Below are 19,784 nucleotides of genomic sequence, written 5' to 3'. Positions count from 1 at the left end.
GCAAATGATCAAAAAGTCATATGCACCCCAAAATAGTGCCAATCAAACCGTCATCTCATCCTGCAAAAATGATACCCTACCTAAGACAATCGGCCCAAAAATTTAAAAACTATGGCTCTCAGGCTATGGAGACACTAAAACATGATTTTTTTTTTTTCAAAATATATTATTGTGTAAAACTTAAATAATAAGGGGTGGTGCATCAGAGGGTCTTCAAATGTGACATGGCAACTTAAAATTATCCCAGTGAAATCTGCCCTCTAAAAACCATATGGCGTTCCTTTCGTTCTGCGCCCTGCCGTATCCCCATACAGCAGTTTACGATGGGGTGTTTCTGTAAACTATAGAATCAGGCTAATAAATATTAAGTTTTGTTTGGCTGTTAACCCTTGCTTTGTTATTGGAAAATATTGATTAAAATGGAAAATCTGCCCAAAAAGTGAAATTCTGAAATTTCATTTGCATTTTTCTTTAATTCTTGTGGAACATCTAAAGAGTTAAGACAGTTTGTAAAATCAATTTTGAATACCTTGAGGGGTGTAGTTTCTAAAATGGGGCCATTTATGGGTGGTTTCTATTATGTAAGCCTCACAAAGTGACTTCAGTCCTTAAAAAGTGGGTTTTGGGAATTTTCAAGATTTTCTTCTAAACTTCTAAAGCCTCTTTCACATGGGTTTCATAGATTTGGGCCGGATAAGATGCGGGTGCGTCGCGGGAAAATGGGCGATTTTTCCGCGCGAGTGCAAAACATTTTAATGCACGTTCGTGAGAAAAATTGACATGTTTGGTACACAAACCCGAACTTCTTCACAGGAGTTCGGGTTTGGGATCGGTATTGTGTAGATTGTATTATTTTCCCTTATAACATGGTTATAAGGGAAAATAATAGCATTCTTAATACAGAATGCTTAGTAAAATAGGGCTGGAGGGGTTAAAAAAATAAAATAAAAATTTAACTCACCTTAATCCACTTGTTCACACAGCCTAGCTTCTCTTCTTTCTTCAGGACCTGGGTAAAGGACCTTTGATGACATCACTGAGCTCATCACATGGTCCATCACATGATCCATCACCATGGTGATGGATCATTTGACGGACCATGTGATAAGCGCAGTGACGTCACCACAGGTCCTTTTCCTCCTGCACAGCAAAGAAGAAGAAAGAAGATAAGCCGGGCTGCGCGAACAAGTGGATTAAGGTGAGTTAAATTATTCTGTATTAAGAATGCTATTATTTTCCCTTATAACCATGTTATAAGGGAAAATAATAAAGATCGGGTCCCAATCCCGATCGTCACCTAGCAACCATGCGTGAAAATCGCACCGCATTCGCACTTGCTTGCGGATGCTTGCGATTTTCACACAGCCCCATTCACTTCTATGGGGCCTGCATTGCGTGAAAAACGCACAAAATAGAGCATGCTGCCATTTTCACGCAACGCACAAGTGATGTGTGAAAATCACCGCTCATGTGCACAGCCCCATGGAAATGAATGGGTCCGGATTCAGTGTGGGTGCAATGCGTTCACCTCACGCATTGCACCCGCGCGGAAATCTCGCCCGTGTGAAAGAGGCCTAAGCCTTCTAACGTCCCAAAAAAAGAAAATGTAATAAAAAAAAAAGATCCAAACATGAAGTAGACATATAGGAAATGTAAAGTAATAACTATTTGGGGGGCGTGGCCAACTGCCGACATGGACGGACGTGTCTGAGAGCAGCTCCGGCTCCCGCCATTGATCCTGACTAATTCTGCAGCTTGTAACCAAGCCTCTTCACCCAGAACCGGTGCCCAGGAGCCCTAGGAAGCCGAGCATCCCGATTATGGGTCCTAGCAAGGCGCAACAGGCGGCTGACCGCCTTAAAGAGTTCGCTCGCCAGGAGACACAAAATGGCGCCGCCGCCACTTCTTCTCCTCGTGCGCCACAGCCCAGAGGGCAGTCCGCGCAACTCTTGCCGACGGAGACTGAGGGGGAACCTGATCTTACCCTGCAATCTTCCCACAGTCAGCTAATGGCAGATATCATGGGGTGCCAGTCGTCCCTTACAGGCAAGATAGAGTCAGAGTAGACCTTGGCCTCCTGCGTCATGATGTTCAGCAGCTGAGAGAGCGGGTCCGGCATACTCAGGAGCGAGTATCTGAGCTGGAGGACTTAACCAGGCCCCTAACGGCTAGAGTATCTGCTGTTGAAGGCGCGGTTGAATTGTCGCGCCAGAAATGCGATGAACTCGAAAACCGTGCGAGGAGAAATAATATATGCATACTTGGCATGCCTGAGAGGGCGGAGGGATCTGACCCCTCTACATTTTTGGAAGGTTGGTTCAAATCTACGTTCCCTGATGCGACTTTCTCCATGGCCTTCGCAGTAGAGAGAGCCCATCGTGTCCCGGCCCGGATGCCCCCGCCTGGGGCCCCCCCTAGACCGCTCCTCGCCCGCATGCTTAATTGGCGAGACCGCAATTTCATATTGTCCAAAGCAAGATTGAAGCAAACCATCACCTTGGGATCAGCAAACATCTTCCTGTACCCAGATTTCTTGGCGGAATTGCAGAAGAAACGGGCTACATTTACCTCCATCAAGAAGCGCCTGCGAGATCTCAACTTGCAATACTCAATGGCCTACCCCGCCCGCCTAAGAGTCCTGGATGGAGGGAAATCGCATTTCTTCACTTCAACAACCCCAGGGAAGCCGAGGATTGGCTCTCCGTGAGACCCCGGAATTCGCCCCAGAGATGAGGTGACACTTATTTAAGCAGGGCTCTAAGTTGCTGTTTGGGTCCGGACATACCTTCCTTTTTTTTCTTTACTATGGGTTATTTGTTTTATTGGGACCACATGCAGCTGATGATCATCTGGACCAGCGGGGGTGAGAGGCCCGCGAAGTCTGCTAGGTCATTCTGTAGGTACTGTTTCAGCCGACTTATGTTAGAAGCAATCATACTTGTTTGGGGAGTCCGTTCTCTCACCTGCACTAGTTTGTTCCACCTCTACACTGTGCAGGTCCCCCACCTCTGTGGCCTCTGATACTGCCTGTTCAATTTTTGTTCTCTACCCAGTTTGTTGGGTTCTCATGTTGGGTTATCTGTTTCACTGTGTTTCTGTGACTTGGTGCACCATTTATTGCTGTGGTATACATCACTGTTGTAGCCTTATACTCTGTGACTATGGGTTTCCTGGATCCATCCTTCCATTCATTATACTCCAACACTCATGACTAATGTAACAGTTATGTCTTGGAACGTGCGCGGTCTGGGAGGCCCCAGGAAGCGTATGGCAATATTCGCACATGTCCGCAGGTATAATCCGCATATTCAATGCCTCCAGGAAACCCATCTTACAGCTGAAACAGGGAGTAGACTACATAAATCGTAGGCACAATGGGTGGCCAGTGCATTTGGTAGTTCTTATTCTAGAGGGGTGTCCATGCTTGTTCACCGTTCTGTTAGATGGGAGCTACATGAGGAATTGATTGACCCTGAGGGCAAATACATCTTTGTGTATGCACACATGAGCGGTGTTCCCTATGTTATACTAAACTTGTATATTCCTCCTCCTGCCAACCTCTCTGTCCTCCAGGCTGCAGCGGGTTTTGCAGCTCAATTCCTGTCGGCCAGGTTGCTGTGTTTGGGAGATCTCAATTTAGTGGTGGACGAGTCACTGGATAGGTTCCAGGCCACTCCCCGTAGTGGCATTGCCCGCATGAGTGACACATTACTTAAACGCTTTATTTCGGAGCTGGGGTGGCTGGATGTATGGAGGGAGAGAAATCCTACCAGTAGGGAGTTTTCTTGCTTCACGCCCTCCAGAGGGGCATTGTCCCGTATTGACTACTTGCTAAGTGATGTGCAAGCTTATTCAATGATCACCGATGTAAAGTATGGGCCTCAGGGACCGTCTGATCATGCGCCTGTTGTGGGAATGCTAGCTTCGACTGACCGGGTGTTGCGTTGTCACAGACTCCGCATTCACCCATTCTGGCTCTCCCTGATGATCATAAATGACCGCATACCGGATCAGTTGCGAATGTTTTTGGACCTGAACTAAAACGGAGATAGTGATATCCTCATCTTGTGGGATACCCTGAAAGCTTTCTTGAGAGGCAGCATTAAATCCTCTATTTCATATATCAAGAAGGCTGCGAGGCTTAAAGAGGAGGAGTTGGGTACACTTCGCTGGTCAGCCGAGCACAAATATGTTTCAGATCCCACGGAGGAGAACAGATTAGATTGGATGCTAAAGGGTAGACAATACATGCTATGTTTACAGGAAAAGAGTGACCGTAAGTTGCTCTTTCTCAGACAGCAGGCATTTGAACATGGTAACAAAACAGGGAAAGTATTGGCTCAGGTCGTGCGGCGCAATACTTGTGCTGTTCCTTTCATATTGAATTTCTGCACTGTATTATTTCTTGTTTTACCTATGTTGTTTAAGTCTATTGTTCTCTGCTGCCATCTGCTGGCCGGAATTTGTATGCTGCACGCCTCGTTCGTTGTCTATAAAGTTTTATCTCTGGGCGTGGTTTTAGCAGCCTTGGGCCTGGTCACTTCCTGTAGCCTTTTTCAGTGCTGCATTCCTTTGTGACTGGAGACACACACCTTGGCTTGTGAAGGCATCAGTTTTTGACCAGCAGTTGCCTCAGCAGTTAGCCTCAGGAAAGACATCCACATGACAGCATCTACTGCATTCCTGTATTGCATCACCGCATGTCACTGCTCTGGATCAAATAAACCCACTTTTGATTGCATCCTCATGTCTACGTCTGGATCCATCTAACCTGAGCATCTGCCGGTCCGGTCTGCTCCACTGCTTGGATACGAAGGTAGGCCAGTCACAAAGTCATTATCATTTACACCTTCATTCGCCTTCATGTGGGGACAGAACAGTCAAAAACTGCCTTAAAGCCTTATACCCCAGTAAATATCTGTCTGAATGTCCAATGCCCGGCTGCAGGTTCCCTCAGAGCCCAGTGCCACACTCAGGAACCTCCCCTGCAACAGGCCCACTCCCAGCAAATCTGCCCAGCAACAGTGCATGTCCCATAAGCCTAAGGGGAAGCACGGCGTGTCCGCAGTAGATATACTCTCACCTGGAAGTCCTCCACTACTCGCCAAGCCACTTTCTACATCCTATATTAACCCTTGCTCGCATGATATAAGAACTGTTCACGCACTCGGGGCCTCCCTCAAACCAAAACCCCGCAATTCACTCAAAACACTTTGGGAAACTCATCGGGGTGCCTCATCTGAGCCGCACTGCAATTTTCAGCCCCCAATTCAAAAGTTCATTTTCTTAAAGAGACAGCGCACCTTAAATCAAAATGGCCGAAAAGGACCTTGTACAGTTCCCCAGTGATGAAACAAAGCAAATGCAACCTGATACTGATCATTATGAAGAGCTGGAGGTAGAACCCACACTTCCAGCAGACCAAGTCACGCGACCAAGGCGCTCTCTCAAACCAACTATAAAGATCACAGAAAATTATCACACCAGGAAAGATGAGCTATGTGACAACCTGGAAGAGCTATGGGAACGAGTTTCCTCCCTCATATCAGGACTTAAGTCCTCCTCAGGCGATGCCACCAGCTTACAAGTTGCCGTCGGGCGGCTGAACGCAGCCCATGAAAGATACAAGAGACTGTCCACAAGGTATATAACCTTTCTAAAAGACTCTAATATTGAAGAAGCCCCGTCAGAATTGTGCAAGGCAGAATCAATAGACAGACAAAGAGACGCCATGGTGCTGGACGCTAAAGATAAAGTGGAACTCCGCATCTCTCATTTGCAAGAAACTAGATCACACAGATCGCATTCATCCAAACATTCCTCGCGGTCCTACAGATCATCATGCTCTAGAAGCTCCGCCCTGAGCGACAGATTACTAGAGGCCCGCATAAATGCAGAGCAATCCAAAGTGAGGCGTTCTTTCGTCGAAAAAGAAGTCCTTGCCAGGGCAGAAGCAGAGGCTCGAATAAAGATCCTTGAATCAGAGAGGGAAGAGGAAATCGCATTAGCAAAAGTAAGACTACTTGAGCAAGCATTGAGCCAAGGCCTTGATTCAGTCTGCTTACCACCAGAGGAGATAGACGATCCAGCTGATCACACCAGCGACTACATACTGAAACAGTTATCTGCACCACCCCCAGTGTGCAGTACTGTCCAAGCCAACAACACTGAAACCTCCAAGTCAGCTCTACCTGCAGTGGCAGCGATACCCACAGCACCCGAGCAATCCAATAACAGTTGCCCAGACGCGCCCTCTCAAGGACAGTTATTACAGCAAGATGGCTACCATGTGTTTCCTGGCCTACCTCCACAGCTCAAGCAGCAGTCATCAGAATCTACAGAGGCTAGACCACAGCTCAACCCTGCAGCAACATCATTCTACCCGGAAGCATCTCACCCTTTCACGCCACGCAACCTATACGCCCCAGGGGCATCACAAGTTGTCATGGCAACAAGCAGTGAGAAATCAGATATGTCTGAGTTTGCCAGGTTAATGGTGAGCAGAGAGCTAATTAACACCAGTCTCTCAAAATTTGATGACCGTGCGGAGAGCTACAGAGCCTGGAAGGCAACCTTCAAAGCCGCCATCGCCAACCTCAACCTAACTGCAGAGCAGGAGCTCGACCTCTTGATCAAATGGCTGGGCCCAGGCTCCACAAATCGCATCAAGAGCCTTAGAACTGTCTATGTGGGACAAGCAGAAGCAGGTCTCGCTGCAGCCTGGCAGAGACTCGAACGCACCTTTGGCAGTGCAGAAGCAATAGAGAAGGCACTATTCAGGAGACTGCAGAACGTCCCCAAGATCAGTCTCAAGGATGTCCATAAGCTTCAGGATTTAAGTGATTTGCTCATGGAACTGGAGCTCGCCAAAAGAGACCCTCGTCTGTCCGGGCTGTGCTACCTGGATACAGCCCATGGGGTGAACCCAATTGTCGTGAAGTTACCATACAGCCTGCAAGAGAAGTGGGCGGCATCAGTCTCAAGGTACAAAAGAGTGCATGACGTCACTTTTCCCCCATTCATTCATTTCTGTAGGTTCATTGATGAACAGTCCCAGATGAGGAATGACCCCAGCCTTGACTTCCTGGAGTTCAATACTACAGCCTCAGTGACACCATCATCAAGGTACGAAAGTATTGTACATAAACACAGAGACTTTAAGAGCAGCGTGAATGTTAGAAAGACTAACCTACCATCATCTGCAGTACCCACTGGTAGACCGTACACTACCTCATCAGGAGACAAGGCCTTCAATCGTGAATGTCCCATTCATAAAAAACCACACTCACTGAACAAATGCAGAGGATTTAGATCCAAAACAATACAGGAGCGCAAGAAAGTCCTCACCGAGCTTGGGGTATGCTTCAGGTGCTGCGCTTCATTGGAGCACATGGCTAAGGACTGTAAATCCATTATCAAGTGTGAGGAGTGTCATAGTGAAAGACATGCCTCAGCTATGCACCCAACTCCACTCACAAGGGATTCACCTGCTGCTGTCACCACCAGTCCTGCTCAAAGTCATGGCGGGGAGCCCCAGAACCACGCTAACACAGCCACTGCTGTTTCCTGCTCATGCTCGGACGTATGTGGGGAGGGCCAGAGTGAGAAATGTTGTGCCCGCATATGTCTAATCAAGGTCTACCCGGAGGGGATACCAGAAAAGGCAGTAAAAATGTATGCCATCATTGACGACCAAAGCAACCGCTCCCTAGCAGGACCTAAGTTCTTTGAAGCCTTTGGAATAAAGGGACCGTCAGAACCCTACATCTTAAACACCTGCTCGGGTCGCATAGAGACTAGCGGCAGGAGGGCACAAGGATTCATCGCTTGTTCCGTCAGTGGAAATACGGAAATACCTCTACCGACGCTGATCGAATGCGATCAAATACCCAACCATAGGGATGAAATTCCTACCCCGGAAGCTGCATTTCACCATCCACACCTAAGGCACCTAGCCAACGTTATCCCACCTATGGACAACAACGCCGAGATTCTACTCCTGCTTGGCAGAGACAATCTAAGGGTACACAAGGTGCGTCAACAGTGTAATGGTCCCGACTATGCACCATACGCCCAGAGACTGGACTTGGGATGGGTAGTCATAGGAAATGTATGCTTGGATCAACCAAAAATCCGCTCATTCAAAACGTACGTGCGTGGAGATGGACGCACAACTTGCATTAAGCCTTTCCCTCATCACTATGAGGTGAAAGAGAAGCCTCCAGACCTCATACAACCACCTGACGACTTTCCTCCCTTTGCCGACAACTTGGGAAGATTAGTCTTTCATACCAGCAAGGACGATGATAAAGTAGCTTTGTCAGTAGAGGACAGAGAATTTATCAAGATAATGGACAATGAGTTCCTTAAAGACGAAACCAATCACTGGGTTTCTCCATTACCCTTCCGAGCTACCAGGGTGAGACTCCCGAACAATAGGGAACAAGCTCTGTCTAGATTTAACTCTCTTCAGCGTACCATGAACAGTAAGCCTGAGATGAGAGAACACATCGTCGCCTTTATCGACAAAATATTCCGCAACAACCATGCAGAACCAGCTCCATCCTTAGGGAAGAACGACGAGTGCTGGTACTTGCCTTCATTTGGAGTGTATCACCCACGGAAACCTAATCAAATTAGGGTTGTTTTCGACTCAAGTGCCAAACATCGAGGTGTATCGCTTAATGATGTCCTTCTCACAGGTCCTAATCTGACGAATAACCTAGTTGGAGTGCTGATGAGGTTCAGAAAAGAGCTCGTTGCCATCACCGCTGACATTGAACAGATGTTCCACTGTTTCGTAGTCAGAGAGGACCACCAGAATTTCCTCAGGTTTCTGTGGTACAAGAATAACGACACCAACGCAGAGATGGCAGAATATCGTATGAGGGTACACGTATTTGGAAACAGCCCTTCACCTGCCGTGGCAACTTACGGCCTTCGGCGAACTGCATTAGAGGGAGAATCCGAGTACGGTAAAGACGCCAGAGACTTTGTAGAAAAGGACTTCTATGTAGACGATGGACTCAAATCACTACCGACTGAAGAAGCGGCTATCGATCTGCTCAAAAGGACTTAAAGTATGTTGTACCAAGCTAAACTTAGACTACACAAAATTGCTTCAAACAGCCTGGCCGTTATGAGGGCCTTCGAATCAGGCGATCATGCACCAGGATTCAAGGACATTAACTTGGGACTGGACAGTCCACCTGTGCAGAGGAGCTTGGGCCTCAGATGGGATCTCTCAGCCGACTCCTTCCGTTTTCAGATAAGTTGTGCAGACAAGCCATTCACAAAGCGAGGCGTCCTATCAGTGGTAAACAGCCTATTTGATCCGCTGGGATTTGTAGCGCCCATTACCATACATGGTAAATCTCTACTGAGACAGTTTTCTGAAACAGTTAAGGATTGGGATACCCCACTTCCCTCCGAGAAAGAGCAAAAATGGGAAGCCTGGAAGCGATCTTTGTGTGCCTTGGATGAGATCCACATCCCGAGATGCTATATGAAAACTTCACTTTCCTCTAGCATAAAGAAAGAACTCCACGTGTTCTCGGACGCCTCCACGGAGGCCATCGCAGCGGTTGCCTATCTGAAGGTGACAGAACCCAACAACCAAAATCACGTTGGATTCGTCTTTGGTAAGGCTAAGTTAGCCCCCAAGCCCGATCATACTATTCCCAGACTGGAACTTTGTGGGACTGTGTTGGCAGTGGAGATCGCGGATTTCATACAACAAGAACTGGGTGTCGACATAGCTGAAGTCCAGTATTACACCGACAGTAAGGTCGTTTTAGGTTACATCCACAATCGGACCAAGCGATTTTATGTGTACGTTAGTAACCGCATAGAGAGAATCAGGAGGTCCTCCAAACCTGAACAATGGCACTACGTACCATCCGAACTTAATCCAGCAGATCGCCTATGTCTATAGGTTCTTTTACTAACTCTACCTGGCTTACAGGTCCAGAGTTTCTGCTCGGAGAGGCAGACAAATGTGTACAGGAAGTTTTCAGCATCCAGGATCCGGATAATGATCCAGATATCCGCGCTGAAGTTAGTGCATTAGTCACTGGAACAAAGCAAACCGCCAGCTTCAGTTGTCAGCGCTTTGAACGTTTCTCCAGTTGGATGAGACCCATCGAGAACGTCCCTGATGGGTGAACAGGACTGTATCTAGCTTCGCAGATCTTCTCCATTCCAAGTTGGAAAACAGGACTATCTATGTTTGCATTCTAACATGTTTTCTTTTACAGGTTGTTTATATTTTATGGACATTCGTCATAGTGAAATCCCCAAAGTGAATTTCAGACGGGGAGTGTGCTGTTCCTTTCATATTGAATTTCTGCACTGTATTATTTCTTGTTTTACCTATGTTGTTTAAGTCTATTGTTCTCTGCTGCCATCTGCTGGCCGGAATTTGTATGCTGCACGCCTCGTTCGTTGTCTATAAAGTTCTATCTCTGGGCGTGGTTTTAGCAGCCTTGGGCCTGGTCACTTCCTGTAGCCTTTTTCAGTGCTGCATTCCTTTGTGACTGGAGACACACACCTCGGCTTGTGAAGGCATCAGTTTTTGACCAGCAGTTGCCTCAGCAGTTAGCCTCAGGAAAGACATCCACATGACAGCATCTACTGTATTCCATCACCATATGTCACTGCTCTGGATCAAATAAACCCACGTTTGATTGCATCCTCATGTCTACCTCTGGATCCATCTAACCTGAGCATCTGCCGGTCCGGTCTGCTCCACTGCTTGGATATGAAGGTAGGACAGTCACAAAGTCATTATCATTTACACCTTCATTCGCCTTCATGTGGGGACAGAACAATACTATGGCCCCTCATGTGCTTCGCATACAGGACGCAGGGGGTGCTGTGGTTGAAGATCCCAGTGGGATCTTTTTTTTTATCATATCTTTATTTTATTTTAACCAACAAAGTGAAATATAACAGTAACAGAGGGGCAACATGCCCCAAAAATCGAGGAGGCATACATATTCCAGTGGGATCTTGAATAGATTTAAAGAATTCTACAGCAAATTGTACACCTCGAGGTCCCAGTATACCCAGTGAGCTTGAAACATATCTTGGGGAGGTATCTAACCCTCAATTATCCCCTCTGGATAAGTGGCTTCTTGATGAGGAGATTACGCTTGAAGAGGTCATTGCAGCAATCTAAGGTCTGAATCTGGGGAAGTCCCCTGGCCCCAATGGCATTCCTCTCAAAGTATATTCTAAATATGCGGATGTCCTGGGACCTCAGCTGCTCGAGATGTATGTTGCTTCCCTAGAGAGAGGTCATCTCCCTGACTCATTATATGAAGCCTCTATTGTGATACTTTTGAAGCCTGATAAGAACCCATTAGAATGTGGATCTTATCGTCCAATTTCCCTTTTGAACCTCGATTATAAAATATTAACCAAGATTCTTGAAAATATATTGAACAAAGTAATCACCTCTATAGTGCACGAGGACCTATCCGGCTTCATACCAGGTCGCTCTACCTCTAGCAACATCAGGAGGACCCAGATAATTGCACAGGTTGGCTGCGCAGCTGGCAATCAATGGGCCTTGGCCGCGTTAGACATGGCCAAGGCAATTGATTCTATCGAATTCTATTCTTTCTGCTGCAGGTCCTAGAAAGATTTGGCTTCGGTCCACCCTTTGTTAATTGGATCCGGGTGCTATATCGTCAGCCTACAGCTAATATCTTAACTAACGGCTCCCTGTCCGCTACCTTTCCATTGAATCGCGGAACCCGGCAGGGGTGCCCTTTGTCCCCCCTATTATTTGCAGTGGCCATAGAACATCTAGCCATCAGGGTATGTCAGGATGCCATCTACATGGGGATATCCACGGGGGGCAGGGGGGACAGATTGGGGTTATACGCGGATGATCTCATATTGTATATGGATGAGGTGGAGACATCCCTGCCGAGTGCAATTAAGCTCATTGATCTCTTTGGCCATTTCTCGGGCCTACGCATTAATTGGTCCAAGTCGGCCCTCATGGTCCCCGAGTTGGCCTCCTATATATCACAATCTGATGGTGGTGGACCGTTTTAAGTACCTGGGCCCCATTATCAATAAAGACCCCGCTATGTCTAATCAGCTTAATATTGTCCCCATAGAGTCCTATGCTGCAGACAAGTTCAAGGTCTGGGCCACCCTGCCTTTATCCATAATGGGTAGATTGAATCTCATCAAAATGGTGTTCCTGCCCAAAGCACTATATTTGTTGGAACACGCCTGCGCCCCAGTTCCGAGATGCTTTTTTGATCGCCTACACTGTATTATCACAACTTTTGTGTGGGGTAAAGAAAGGAGGAAACTGGCTTTAACCACTTTACAGAGGGGTTGGCAGCAGGGAGGGGCAGCTTTGCCCGACCTGTTTTTATACTTCTTGGCGGGTCAGCTGAGATTTCTGACCACTTGAATCTCACAGTCGACTCTCCCGAACTCAGAGTTCTATTTAGGACACCATTTGCGGCTTTCCACCCTGTGGCCAGTTTTGGAAAACCTTCAGGCCATCACTGGCCGAGTACTACCTGCGCACAGGCTGGCTCATCAGGTTTGGAAAGCTGCAAAACTCCAACAATACCACGACCTCCCCGATGCTGTTACACTGTGGGACAATCCCATGTTCCAACACCTAATGCACTGTGAAGGGAGATCTGTATGGGAAAATTATGGTATTCTCACCCTGAGGGATTTATATGAAAACTGTATACTGTTTTCTTTTACTCGGCTTCAGGAGAAGGCAGGAGTCATACACTCTCATTTCTATAGATACTTGCAGTTGCGACATGCCTTACCTGCGCAATTCCACAACAACACACTGGCCATTTCTAAGTATCCGTTGATAGGCGTACTCAAAACCCAGGGGCCGAGGGGTATGATATCATCCCTATATACTCACCTTCTTGACTTTAAAATACGATCCAAACCTTTGTCGGTGGAAACCAGGTGGAAGGAGCGGATATCACAGCTCACTGATGAAGAATGGTCTGAGGCTTTAAGTGCCCCGTCTAGTGTTTCACCCTCCCTTAATAATAAGCTGATTCAGCTTTTTATACTCCACAGGAGTTATTTAACTCCAACCAGGTTGTACAAGATGGGCAGGATAGATCACACGAGATGCCACAGATGCGCTCAAGTTAATGCAGATTTTTTGCATCTTCTGTGGGATTGTCATTATATACAGTCCTTCTGGAAAGGGGTTGTGGACACTCTGTCCTCTATGATAGCTGATGTTGTACCATGTTGTCCCAAGGCGTGTCTTCTGGGTGTAGTGGAGAACGATAACCGTACACTATACGTATGCACCTTCCTGAGAGAAACCTTGTTCTTGGCCAGGAAGGTGTGGGGATCCGCTCTGGTACGCAGTGGTAGCGAGTGCAGTATAGAGCAACACAGACCGGTCTTGGTGTAAAACACGATGTTTTGTTTATTCACACGGTGCATACAAGTGAAAGACGGTGCAGTTCATAGGGAGGGTGGTCACACACAACAGCAAAATAATAGTTCAAACACAGCAAGTCCCTGCTGCAGGCTACTTGAGGCCTGTTTCAGTCACATAAAGCAAAGTCTATTTAAAGCCAGGAGTAATGTCACCTTTTTCTCCTTGGTGAAGTAAGTCCATGGGTCCTGCTTCTAGCCACAGGACACGGATCCCTCCTGGCTTCAGCTGCGGGTTCCTGCACACTCCTTTACAGGCCTCAGCACACAGCCCAGCTCACCTCCACTTCTTACTCTCACAGCCAGAGAACACAGAAGCTCCACATTGCGCACCCCACCCTTGTTGCTGGTCGGGTTTTAACCCTTCCCTGAAAAACCTGGCCTGGACCGTGGGGAGACAGGCACCCGCCCGCATATCTGCCTGCTCCCAGTAAGAGCCGGCCCGGATCCGCTGTGTTAACAGCATAACCGCTGCAAAATGCACTTTTCCGGCTCTTACTCCACCGGGGCCAGGACCCCCGGTGGCACGTACCTCCCGTCTACCACCACCCCAGGTACTCTCCTACAAAGGCCATAGCGCTTCGATGGATGGTGGACAGGCCAGTGGAAGGCACTAGTCAACCAAATATTACCCTTTGAAAAAATAATGTATAGCCATAGGAAATGCCCTCAAAAGATCTGGGGATCCTGGTACTCCTCTCCGATTACGGTGCTCATCTCATATGCACTCCGCTTAATACATGCATTATTGTATTTTCTATGTTGTGATGATGATTGCAATGATGGTTTCTGAAAAGACCGGTACATTAGGATGTGACACAGTATTTTGTCTCTACTTCTGTTTCATGCATGGGGGAAAAACTTGATTATGCTAGTCCTGATTGCTGCTATTATTTGGGTATTACATATGTCTGTATACTCATGTACTGTGATGTTATACTATGTGATCATGCACCAACCTTTGTTTGTTATATTTCAATAAAAAAGTAAAAAAAGAGTAAAGTAAAAAAAAAAAAAGTAATAACTATTTCTCGCCCAATTCCTTGGGGGACACAGGAAACCTTGGGTATAGCTCATCTCCATAGGAGGCGTGACACTAAGTGAAAGACTGTTAAGCCCCTCCTCCAGCAGCTATACCCTCAGCCTGGAGCGAGCGACTACCAGTTTTTTGCTTAGTGTCAAGGAGGCAAGACACTCTCTGCACTGCAGAGCTGTCTTTGCTAAAGATTTTATTTTTTCTCTTTTATTATTTTCAACTTTTTTTTTTTTTTTTCTTTTTTCAACAGGGACAACAGAGTCGCATTAGACCTCTCTGTTTTCCCGGGGTTGAGCTGCGCCAGTGCCGGTTATCCGCACTGCTGCCTCCCCCACAGAAGAAAAGGAGGACCAGGGCAGCCCAGCTCCCCTGCATCCCGCCAGCACAAGGGTCGCCCACCTGCAAGCCCCTCTCCAGCTCCCTGCCACTTCGGTGCCAGTGGCTGAAGGGGCGTCCCTGCTGGATGGACAGAGGGTGAAAACGTCGATGGTGAGGTGGCTGTGCAGCCGTTCTACCCCCCCCCCCCCCCCCGTTAGGGCCTGATGCTGCTGTCCCCTCTGCCTGACCTTCATGTCAGTTACAAGTTACAGCTCTCTTAGCTGTGAGTCCTGCGGCTCCTTTGTGTTTGTGGCAAAAGCGGAGCGATGCTCGTGGGGGAGGGTTACAGCGCAGTTTTACCTCAGGTGCGGCGGCCGTGGGCCGCCTTTCGTTATCAGCTGCTGGATAGCAGGCACACGTGTACTGCGGCTGTGTTCAACTCTTGTCCGGCCACTGGTGTGCGTTCGCCTCCGCTTATATGGAAGTGAACGGGGGACATTATTCTGTGGGGTTTCGGCGGCATGTAATATTTTGAATCACGCGCGCGCGCGAGAAGTTTTATCGGTGGGCGGAGCTTCGTTCCGTTCCACTGTACATGTTAGGCTTCAGTCAAAGGGCGGACGTCTTTCTTCCCGCTCCTCACTAGCCCCGCCTCCTCTTCGTGCCTGCCTGCTCTCAGGACAGATTACCTCAGGGCTCTGTTGCCGCTGCTGTTGCCGCTGCTGTTGCCGCTGCTGTGCCGTCTGCTCCCACTGTGACCTGGTAGGACTGTTGACCCCTTCCAGCACTGCAGCCCTCTGGCCTGGACGTTTTTTGTATATTACTTCCAGCCAACATGTCTGACCCCTCAGTGCCTGCTGGTCCTTGGTATCATACCTGCACCGCATGTAAGGCACCCCTTCCTCAAGGGCAGCCTGACCCGCATTGCTCGACTTGCAAAGCCCCATTACAGGGTCCGCCATCTGCTGTGTCACCCCCTGGCCTCTTGGATCCCCCTGACTGGGCTAGATCCCTTTCCCAGGCTGTGGTCAGTCTCACTAATGTTGTGGGCCGCCTTGCAGATACATTGCCCTTACCGCAGCTGGATAATTCCCCTGCTGGGCCCTCCGGGTCCGCTACCTTAGCTGACCCGTCTGAGTCTCTCTCTCCAGGCGACACCTCCAGAGTCCGTCAACTCCAGAAGCGGTCCAGGGCGGAGCACCTATCATCCTCGGATGCTTCGGTATCACCCCCAAGGGTGCGCCCTCAGTCGGGTCCTTCCTCATTACAGGATATGCCCTCTGAAGGGGAACTAGCCGATTCTGATTGGGATATGGACTCGGCCTTGCCTTCAAAGCTGGCTTCTGCTGTGGGCCATCTTATTAACAATATCCGTGATACCTTTAAGATTCACGATGACCCTCCTAATTCTGAAAAGGCCAGTGTTTCCTTTTTTCGCCAAAAACAGGCGTCTGCGGTTTTTCCCCTCCACGCTGACTTCTCGTCGGTGGTTTCTAAGGCCTGGGCCCCGTCCTGATGCCCGTTTTACCCCGCCTAAGAAGTTGGATATCTGTTATCCATTCCCGGCGGATTGCATTACAAACTGGGCGTCACCACCTAAAGTCGACCCCCCCTGTGGCCCGTTTGTCCAAAAGCACGGCTATTCCCGTTGCAGATGGTTTCTTCCTTACAATCCACGGAAGATCGCCGGATAGAGGCCATTACAAAGGGTATCTTTGCAGCCTCCGGTTCCGCCCTCAGGCCGGTCTTTGCCTCCGCTTGGGCTGGAAAAGCGGTTTCAGAATGGGCGTCTCAGCTGGATCAGGAGCTTGAATCCGACGTCCCTATTCAGAACCTCCGGCTCTGGCCCAACTTATCGTTCAAGCCGGAAAATTTGTCTGTGAGGCATCCCTGGATGCGGGGGCTCTTATAGCCCGTTCATCTGCCCTGGCCGTTTCGGCTAGAAGGGAGCTTTGGTTAAAGGTTTGGACGGCGGACGCCACGTCAAAGCGGTCTCTTACTGGCCTTCCCTTCACTGGTTCTCGATTGTTCGGGGCCCGCTTGGATGAAATCATCTCTGAAGCCACGGGAGGGAAGAGTACACATCTTCCCCAATCCAGGACTAGGAGCACCACTCGAGGCCGTCCCACCTTTTCTCGCTTCAGGTCTTCCCGCAGAGCTCCCACACCTCGCACCACTTCAGGTCCATCCTCTAACCCTGTCCAAGACAGACGTAAGAAGCCTTTTTTTCGGACCCAGCCCTCCTGGCGCAAGTCACAGCCTGCTCGTCCTCCCGCGACCAAGCAGAACACTACCTGAAGGTGCGCCCCCCACCCACCCGGGTGGGGGGACGTCTCCTCCTGTTCAGGACTTCTGGCAGACGCACGTCTCCGACGCCCTGGGCTCTCGAGGTGGTGTCTTCCGGGTACAAACTCGAGTTTGCGTCCCTCCCCCCAGTTCGGTTCTTTCGCTCCCCGGGTTCCTCGAGATCCCCAAAGGGCGGCCGATTTCTTTACTGCCACTCGTACCCTTCTGGACAAGGGGGTCATCGCTCCGGTTCCTATGGAGGAAAGATTCAAAGGGTTCTATTCGAACATTTTTGTGGTCCCCAAAAGGAAGGCTCGGTTCGTCCCATTCTGGATTTAAAACGGTTAAACCGTTTCCTTCGTCTTCAGCGGTTCCGGATGGAGTCTCTCAGGTCGGTGGTGGCCTCTCTGGAAAAAGGGGAGTTCCTGGCCTCTATCGACATCCAGGACGCCTACCTTCATATTCCAATCGCTCGGTGCCATCAGTGCTTCTGCGCTTTGCAGTGGGGTCCGACCACTACCAGTTCGTTGCCCTCCCCTTCGGGCTGGCGACAGCCCCTCGCGTTTTCACAAAGGTCCTAGCCCCTGTCCTCGCCTTACTTCGTTCCAGGGGAGTTTTTTCTTCTTCCATATTTGGACGATCTCCTTATCAAGGCACCCTCTCTGTCACTGACATCTGCCAGTGTGGACCCTCTCGCCTACAAACCTTACGCCGGTTCGGTTGGATTATCAATCTTCCCAAATCCGCTCTTGTTCCATCCAGGCAACTGATCTTTCTAGGGATGCTGCTGGATACAGATGCAGCGGAGGTTCGGCTTCCGTCAGAGAAGCGCCAGCTCCTTCATCGGTCGGTTTAGAGCCTTCTGAACCACCGCCGGTCCTTCCTTCTGGTTCAGCATGCGGGTCTTGGGACAGATGGTATCCTGTTTCGAAGCAATCCCCTACGCGCAGTATCACTCCCGCACCTTTCAGACTGCCATTCTGTCCGCATGGGACAAGTCCCAGGAAAGTCTGGATCAGCACTTTCCCCTTCCCCCCCAGGTTCGCTCTCTCTACTCTGGTGGTTACGGACCCCTCTCCAAGGGAAGTCCTTCCTACCGATAACTTGGTTGGTGATTACCACCGATGCCAGTCTGCGGGGTTGGGGGGGGGGTGTTTCCTCTCGGTCCGTACAAGGCACTTGGTCTCCATCGGAGTCCAAACTGCCGATCAACGTTCTGGAGCTGAGGGCGATTCTCCTCTCACTCCGGCATTGGACTTCGCTGCTTCAGGGTCACCCTGTTCGTGTCCAATCGGACAATGCCACGGCTGTGGCATACATAAATCATCAAGGGGGCACTCGCAGCGCGGCAGCAATGAGGGAGGTGTCTCTAATCCTTCGCTGGGCGGAAGTTCATGTTCCAGCCATTTCGGCCATTTACATCCCGGGGGTGGACAATTGGGCGGCGGATTTCCTCAGCCGGACGACGATCGACCCGGGCGAGTGGTCTCTGCACCCCGACGTCTTCGAGTCTCTTTGCCTCCGTTGGGGTCGTCCGGACGTGGATCTCATGGCCTCCAGATTCAACCACAAGCTCCCCACCTTCATGGCCAGAACCAAGGATCCGGACGCTTACGGCGCGGACGCGCTCGTCCTTCCCTGGACGGAGTTCTCTCTCCTCTACGTTTTTCCGCCCCTGCCTCTTCTTCCACGAGTCCTTCGGAAGATCGCGGCGGAGGGCACGCCTGCGATCCTAATAGCCCCGGATGGCCTCGTCGTCCTTGGTACGCCGACCTTATGTTGCTCCTGGCAGACGCCCCCTTGCCTCTGCCTCTAAGAGAAGACCTCCTCTCTCAAGGGCCGATCTTCCACCAGCATTTAGGGTCGCTACGTTTAGCGGCGTGGCTATTGAGACCGCGGGTCCTAACGCGGCGGGGGTTTTCTGCTGACGTGGTCCGTACCATGATTCGTGCGCGTAAACCGGCATCGTCCAGGATTTATTACCGAACCTGGCGGGCCTATTTGAACTTCTGCGAGACCTTAGATGTTCATCCCCTTCGGTTTTCTCTCCCCACGATTTTATCCTTCTTGCAGTCTGGTCTGGACTTGGGTTTGGGTCTCAGTACCCTAAAGGGTCAGATCTCAGCGCTTTCGATCCTTTTTCAGCGACCTCTGGCTCCGCTCGGTCCAGTTAAGACTTTTCTGCAGGGGGTTGCTCACTATGCTCCCCCGTATCGCGCTCCCGTTCCATCTTGGGATCTTAATGTTGTGCTGACGGCTCTCCAATCTTCTCCTTTCGAGCCTTTGCGCAGGGTTTCCCTTCGCTTGTTGTCTTGCAAAGTTTTTTTCCTCGTAGCCATCACGTCTCTTCGGCGTGTGTCTGAATTGGCGGCACTTTCTTGCGTAGAACCCCTCTTGGTTTTTCACCAGGACAAGGTGGTTCTCCGCCCGGTTCCGGATTTCCTTCCGAAGGTGGTGTCCGCTTTTCACCTGAATGAAGATATTATCCTTCCTTCTCTGTGCCCGTCCCCGTCTCATCCTCGGGAACGGGATCTTCACCGTCTGGATGTTGTTAGGGCTCTGAGGATCTACTTGGATGTAACTAGACCCTTTCGGCGCTCGGATTCTCTATTGTGGTTCCGGAGGGTCCGCGCAGGGGGCTGGCGGCATCTAAAGTGGTTATTGCCCGCTTCATCAGATGGCTATT

Source organism: Bufo bufo, chromosome 6 (genome assembly GCF_905171765.1).
Source record: "Bufo bufo chromosome 6, aBufBuf1.1, whole genome shotgun sequence".
NCBI lineage: Eukaryota > Metazoa > Chordata > Amphibia > Anura > Bufonidae > Bufo > Bufo bufo.
The sequence above is the reverse complement of the archived record's forward strand: the minus strand, read 5'-3'. Positions refer to the sequence as shown.